Source organism: Petaurus breviceps, unplaced genomic scaffold (genome assembly GCF_028583685.1).
Source record: "Petaurus breviceps papuanus isolate PSGF00001 unplaced genomic scaffold, PetGlider_PUasm1.0 172, whole genome shotgun sequence".
Classification (NCBI taxonomy): domain Eukaryota; kingdom Metazoa; phylum Chordata; class Mammalia; order Diprotodontia; family Petauridae; genus Petaurus; species Petaurus breviceps.
In genome coordinates this window covers 4,797,673-4,804,697 of record NW_027185755.1, presented here as the reverse complement: position 1 = coordinate 4,804,697, position 7,025 = coordinate 4,797,673, and the positions used below count along the sequence as shown (strand labels likewise).

At 37.3% G+C, this 7,025-nt stretch overlaps 1 pseudogene; it reads right to left on the bottom strand.

Moving 5' to 3' along the window:
• Positions 1-1,590: 1,590 nt before the first annotated feature.
• Positions 1,591-2,270, bottom strand: LOC138157542 (ATP synthase F(0) complex subunit C2, mitochondrial pseudogene; annotated as a pseudogene).
• Positions 2,271-7,025: the final 4,755 nt, after the last annotated feature.

Below are 7,025 nucleotides of genomic sequence, written 5' to 3'. Positions count from 1 at the left end.
TAAACATACAAGAAAGTCCTTCTTCAGGACCCCTGAACCAGCAGCAAGTTTCCAGGACCTCTGCAACAACAAGACTGTCCTTCACCAATGGACAGATCTATCAAAACAACATCAAAACAGACAAAGTACCAGCATAACAGCCATGTCTCCTCAGTCCTTGGCAGCTCTGAGTGGCAACTCTCAAAAGTCCTGGGCAGCTCAAACTGGCCCTCAGCAATCCTCTCCATCTCCCTCTGCTTCCACGATGCTGCTTCCAAAAAAATTCTTCTGCCTCTCTCTCTTCTTGTGCCTCTCTAAATTCACAACACCAGCTCCTCCCAGTTCAGCCCTTCCTTTTCATGTCAACAAGTCCATCCCACAAGTGGGATTCACAAGCTCTGGGTTTTAACACAATCAATCTGAAAACCAAGCCAATACAGGGGGATATTTAAATTCCTTTACAATTACAGTGAGTCAGTTGATGGGGCAAGAAAGAGAAGCTGTTAGGAACAGAAATGCACAAGGGGAATTTTATTTATTTAGAATATTTATTTGCTGTTTTTTAAATCTCCTCCACCAGTACCACCCCACCACTAACATATTCCTATGAACCTAGAAGCAGCTACATGGCAGAGTAGATTGAGTGTTGGGCCTGAATCATAAAAACCTGAGTTTTTTGAGCCTCAGACACTTACCAGCTACATAACTTCAGGGAAGTCACCTAATTTATATCTGCTTCAGTTTCCTCAACTGTAAAACTTGGACTATAATAGCACCTACCTCACCAACTTGTGAAAATCAAGTGAGACATTATAAAGTGCTTAGCATAGTGCCTGGCACATAGTTGGTGCTTAATAAAAGCTTATTTCCTTCCTTCCCCTTCAGTTAAGAAAAAAAATACAGATTTCTTCATTGGTATCTCCCTGAGAAGAGAGGTTAGTGTGATCTGAACTCTGAATGTTCCCAGAAATTAGCGTTGATGGCTCTGGGCTGCTGGGGTTTGATATGGCCACTAACGAACTGGATGACCTTGGGTTGAGTTATCTACCTGAAATAACTCATAGGATCACAGGATGCAGGGAGCCTTCTCTAACCCCGCTTAATTCCAATGCTTTCCCTCTTTTAATTATTTCCAATTTATCCTGTATGTAGCTTGATCCTGTATGTAATTTGTTGCATGTTGTCCCTCCCATTAGATTATAAGCTCCTTCAAGTCAGGGACTGTCTTTTGCCTTTTTTCACATCTCCAGCACTTAGTACAGGGCATAGGTACTTAATAAATGTTTATTGAATGAATGAATTTCCTAGCCAGAGGTGTCAAACACAAGGCCCACAGGCCACATGCCCCTGCAAAACTCCATATGTTGACCAAACCAGATTAAAACATAATTGGAAAATATTTACCAAATAAATAAAAACTCAACAAAACAATAATATTACTTTTTAAAACAAATATGCAACAAATATGTGTGGATTAGTGGCCCCCATTTGTATTTGATACCTCAAACAGAAATGAATCCCTGCAACCACATATTGACCTAGAAAACCAGAAGTTAGCATTACCTGTTGTATTATATTTTAATTTATTTTGTTAATCATTTCTCAATTACATTTTTTTTCAGCTTATTAATACAGTATTTATTTGTCTTACCTCTGTCAAACCCTGAGCCCATGGCTTTCCCCAGGGCTACCTGGTAAGTTGGAGGTGGAGGTATACACAGGCTGGAAGAGACATGGAAGAACCAGGAGGACGAGGATGTACATTCAGAAACATAGGGGGAATAGAAATGGCTCCATCACATGGCGAAGAGGATGAAGAAGGCCACCATCAGGCAAAAGAGCCCCATGGCCTCAGACAGGGCAAAGCCCAAGATGGCATAGGAAAAAAGCTGTTGCTTCAGGGAGGGGTTCCTGGCATAACCGATAATGAGACTTCCAAATACAGTCCCAATCCCAGCTCCAGAGCCAGCCACCCCCACAGTGGCAGCCCCAGCTCCAATAAATTTGGCTGCTGTGTCAATGTCCCTTGAGACAGCACCAGTTTGGAATCCACATCTGGGGACAAGAGAGGTCAAGGGACTTGATGCTGCCAAAATGCTGAGGTTCTCATCTGTCCGAACCTCTGGCCGTTTTAGCACCACTGCAGACAGCGGTCTACTCAGCAGCTGAGAGCTGCTCCTCACAAGGGCAGGGGTAGAGATGAACTTGGCGCAGGCATATATTCTCAGGGGGTGAGGGGCAAAGCTGAAGAGCTGCCGGCAGAGCAGAGGAGACAGAGAGGGGGCTCTCAATTACATTTTAATCTTTGTTAGATGACCCAAGAAAACAAGACACTTTAACCTTGACCATCTAAGGGACAGTAAGAGATAGTCTCTAGTCTCTTCAATACTTCAATGAAAGTATTCAGTTCCTTCCATCAGCACTGATCACAACTCATCCATGACTTTTCATCTTGTTCCATTTTCTGCATTATGCCATTAATTCTCTGTAGAGGGTCCATCCCAAATGCTATAGACATGCTTGTAAGTCCTCATCTTTCTCATGGGTACCAGGACAGTGCTCAGGCTTTCCATTCCTCACTTTGTCCCATGAACAGCCCACCTCCTCTTCTTACCATGTAGATCATCATTGGAAACATAGCACAATAATAAAATTTATCAAAGTCTAATTACAAGGGACTCAATAAGGACAGGCTGCTTTTTATATGAGGAAATGTAAAATGTATGTCTAAGATTGTTATTAGTAACTGGGTATTTCAAAAGAAATATTGGGATAGACCTGAGTATGATGTGATTCTAAAAAGTAAAACCATTTAGGCAAAGGTAAAAAGAGTAATTATCTTATACAAATGAGGTTTGAGAGGAAGAACTGACACAGAGGAATTAGATGGGGAGTAGTAGGGCTAGTAGTCCTGGAACCCTTCTTTCATCGGGAATGGGTTAAAGAGGGAACAGTGCATATATATCTAGAAGGATATAAAAGTCTTCTAAATTCAGAAAGAAATAAAAGATTAAGGGGATAGGGAGGGGGGAGAAGATAAGGGAGGGATTTTTAGAGGGAACCCTACTCACATCAGAACTGGGTTAAAGAAAGAATAGTATATACATTTAGAAGGAAATAGATGTCTTCTAAATTTATGAAGAAATAAGAGGGCAAAGGAATAGGATAAGGTGGGGTATAGAAGGGTATCTAGATTAACAGGAATGTAATAAAGAGGGAATAACATATTTGAAAGGTTATAAAAGTCTTCTAAATTCAGACAGAAACAAGAGGGCAAGGGGAATGGGTGAGGGGAGAGGACAAAGGAAGAATCTTTTCGGAGGGTAGGATTTCTTTTTTTTTTTTTAAGCAATGGGGGTTAAGTAACTTGCTCAAGATTACATGGACAGTTATTTCTGGGTGTGGTGCTGAGTATCTGAGCCCGGATTTGATCCAGGTCATCCCGACACTGGAGCTGGTGCTCTTACTCGCTGAGCCACCTGGCCATCCCCATAGGGTAGGATTTCTTGAAAGCTAAATATTTTGAATCCTCTCTTATGTTCTGCTGTTCACATGGCAATGCTTATTTTTTTTCCATTTCTTATTTTGTGTTTAAGTTTTAGTATTTAACTTTGTAATATGTTTCTTTTTTCTTTTCTTATTGTATCTTTACACAATTTAATGTTTAAAATAATAATAATAATAAGTTTAAAATAATTAAATATTTAAATAATTAAAATATTTAAAATAATAATTAATAAGTTTAAAATAAATTCATTTTCAAAATAATATTTGTATAGCATTTAAGATTTGCAAAGTGCTTTACAAATATCTCATTTTAAACTCACAACAACTCTTGGAGGTACCGTGTTTCCCCGATAATAAGACCTATCCCGAAAATAAGCCCTTCCCTTACTGTGCAAGATTCCTCTAAAATAAGCCCTCCCCCGAAAATAAGCCCTATTGAGATTGCTGCGCTACATTATGGTACCTTCTGTATGCACCATCCCCCCCCCGTGAAACGCACGCCGTGCTCCGAGCTGCATCCAGTCAGAGCTGCAGCAGTGAGCGCGTCATCCTGTTCTTTATTGAATTCATTATTGAATAAAGGTACATTTTTTTGTTCACATTTACCTGTTTATTAAAATTGCTGTCAATGTTCATTAAAATAAGCCCTCCCCTGAAAATAAGCCCTCTGGTGTTTTTCTGTCCAAAAAAAATAAGACAGTGTCTTATTATTGGGGAAACACGGTAGTTGCTATTATCATCCCCATTTTACAGATGAGAAAACTGAACCAGAGAAAGGTTAAGTGATTTGCCCAGGGTCCTATAGTTAGTGTCTGGTTCAACTGATCATTTTAAGGAAAGTTCTATTTATTCCTATGCTTTCCAGTGTTTTTGATAGGAATGAATACTTTTGTGTCAAAAGCATTTTCTTCATCTGTTGAGATAAACATGATTTTTCTTGTGTTTTTATTAATATGGTCAATTATGCTAATAGTTTTCCTAGTACTGAACCAGCCCTGCATTCCTGGTTTGAATCACACTTGATCATAGTGTATTATCTTTGTGATCTATTGCTGTAATCTCCTTATTAGTATTTTATTTAAAAATTTTGCATCAATATTCATTAATAAAATTGGTCTATGGTCTTCTCTCTGTTTTCACTCTTTCTGGTTTAAGTATCAGCATCATTATTTGTGTCATAAAAGGAATTTGGGAGGACTTCTTTGCCTATTTTTCCAAATAGTTTATATGGTATTGGAATTAATTGTTCTTTAAATGTTTGATAAAATTCACTTATGAATCCATATGGTCCTGGTGATATTTTTTCTTATAGAACTCATTTATGGCTTGTTCAATTTCTTTTTTCTCAAATAGGGTTATTTAAATATTCTATTTGCTATTCAGTTAATCTGGGCTATTTACATTTTTGTAAATATTCATCCATTTCACTTAGATTGCTAGATTTATTGTCATATAACTGGGCAAAATAGCTCCTAATGTTTTAATTTGTTTTTCATTTGTGGTGAATTCACTGTTTTCATTTTTTATAATGGCAATTTTATTTTCCTCTTTCTTTTTTTTTAAACTAAACTAACCAGGGGCTTATATATTTTATCGTTGTTGTTGTTTCATAAAACCAGCTTCTAGTTTTATTTATTAGTTCAATGGTTTTCTTTCAGTTTTATTAATCTGTCCTTTGATTTTCAGGGTTTCCAATTTGGTGTTTAATTTGAGATTTTTGATTTGTTCTTTTTCTAGGTTGTTTTTGTTTTGTTTTTTAGTTTCATGCCCAATTCATTGATCTGCTCTTTCTCTGTTTTATGCTTTGATACATAGTAAATTTTTCTGTAGAAAAAGGTGTATCCTCTTCTATTCCCATTCAGTTTTCTCCAGAGGTTTATTATATCTAAGTTTTATAAAATTCTTTTCATTTCCTTAACTAATTTCTTGCTTTTCTTTGTTGTTGTTGTTTAGACTTATCTAGTTCTGAGAGGAGCAAGTTGAGGTCACTTACTAGTATACCTTTTTTGTAAGTTTTCTCCTGTAAGTCATTTTGCTTTTCCTTTACAAATTTGGATGCTATACCATTTGTTGTATATATGTTTGGTATTGATATTGTCTATCATACCTTTTAGCAAAATTTAGTTTCCCTACTTATCTCTTTTAATTAGATCTGTTTTTGCTTTTGCTTTGTTTGAGATCATGATTGCTACCTCTGCTTTTTTTTTACTTCAGCTGAAATATAATAAATTCTGCTCCAGCACCTTATTTTTACTGTTTCAAGTGTATATCTTGTAAACAACATATTGTCAGATTCTGGTTTTTAATCCACTTTGCTATCCTCTTCTATTATATGGGTGAGTTCATCCTATTCACAGTTATGATTACTAACCATATTTCTCTTCTTTCTGTTTCCCCCTATTAATATCCTTCTCTCCCTCTCCTTTTACCCTGTAACTCCTCAAAAATCTGTTTTGCGTCTGACTCTCACCTCCTCAAATTCACCATTGCTTCTATCACCCCTCTCCTCCTACATCCCTATACGGCAAGATAGATTTCTATAACCAACTGTTTGCGTGTTATTCCTGCTTTGAGCTAATTTTTTTTTGTTTCTTTTATTTTTTGGTTTACATGATTCATATCCACAAGATTTTGAGTTACAAAATTTCTCCCCATTTTTCCCCTACCCACCACGCCAAAATAAGCATTCCCACTGAATATCCTCTCCCCCAATCTGCTCTCTGCTATATCTTCCCCTATCCCCCTTCCCACTTTCTAGTAGGGCATGGTGGATCTCTATGCCCCAGTTCCTGTATATCTTATTTCCTAGTTACATGTAAAATAATAATAATAATAATATTTTTTTAAACATTTGATCTTAAACCTTTGAATTCCAGATTCTTTCCCTACCTCCCTTGTCACCCACCCTTACTGGGAAGATAAGCAATTAAATATAGGTTGTACATGTGTACCTATGCAAAACATTTCCATAGTGGATATATTGTGAAAGACTAACTGTATTTCCATTCATCCCATCCCATCCCCCACTTGTTCTATTCTCTACTTTGATCCCATTCCTTTTCAAAAATGGGTGCTTCCAACTTCCCTCCCCCCCAGCTTGCCCTCTCTTCCATCACACCCCCTCTCATCCCCTTCCTCCTACTCTCCTGTAGGGTGAGATACTCTATTTAGTGTGTATGTCATTCCCTATCTAAGCCCAATTCAATGAGGATAAGGTTGACTCATTCCCTTTTACCTTCTTGTTCTTCCCCTTCATTGTAACCATTTTCCCTTGCCATTTCTATATGAGATAATTTAGCCCATTCTATCTATCCCCCTCTCCTCTCATTATATTCCTCTCTCACCTCCTAATTTCACCTTTAAAGTATCATCCCTTCCTATTCAACTGGTCCTGTACCCTCTGTCTATGTATACCTTTACACACACACACACACATATATATATGTGTATATATATATATATATACACATATACTCACATATATATTCATACGCCCATAAACCCTCCTATATAGACATATATATATATATATATATATA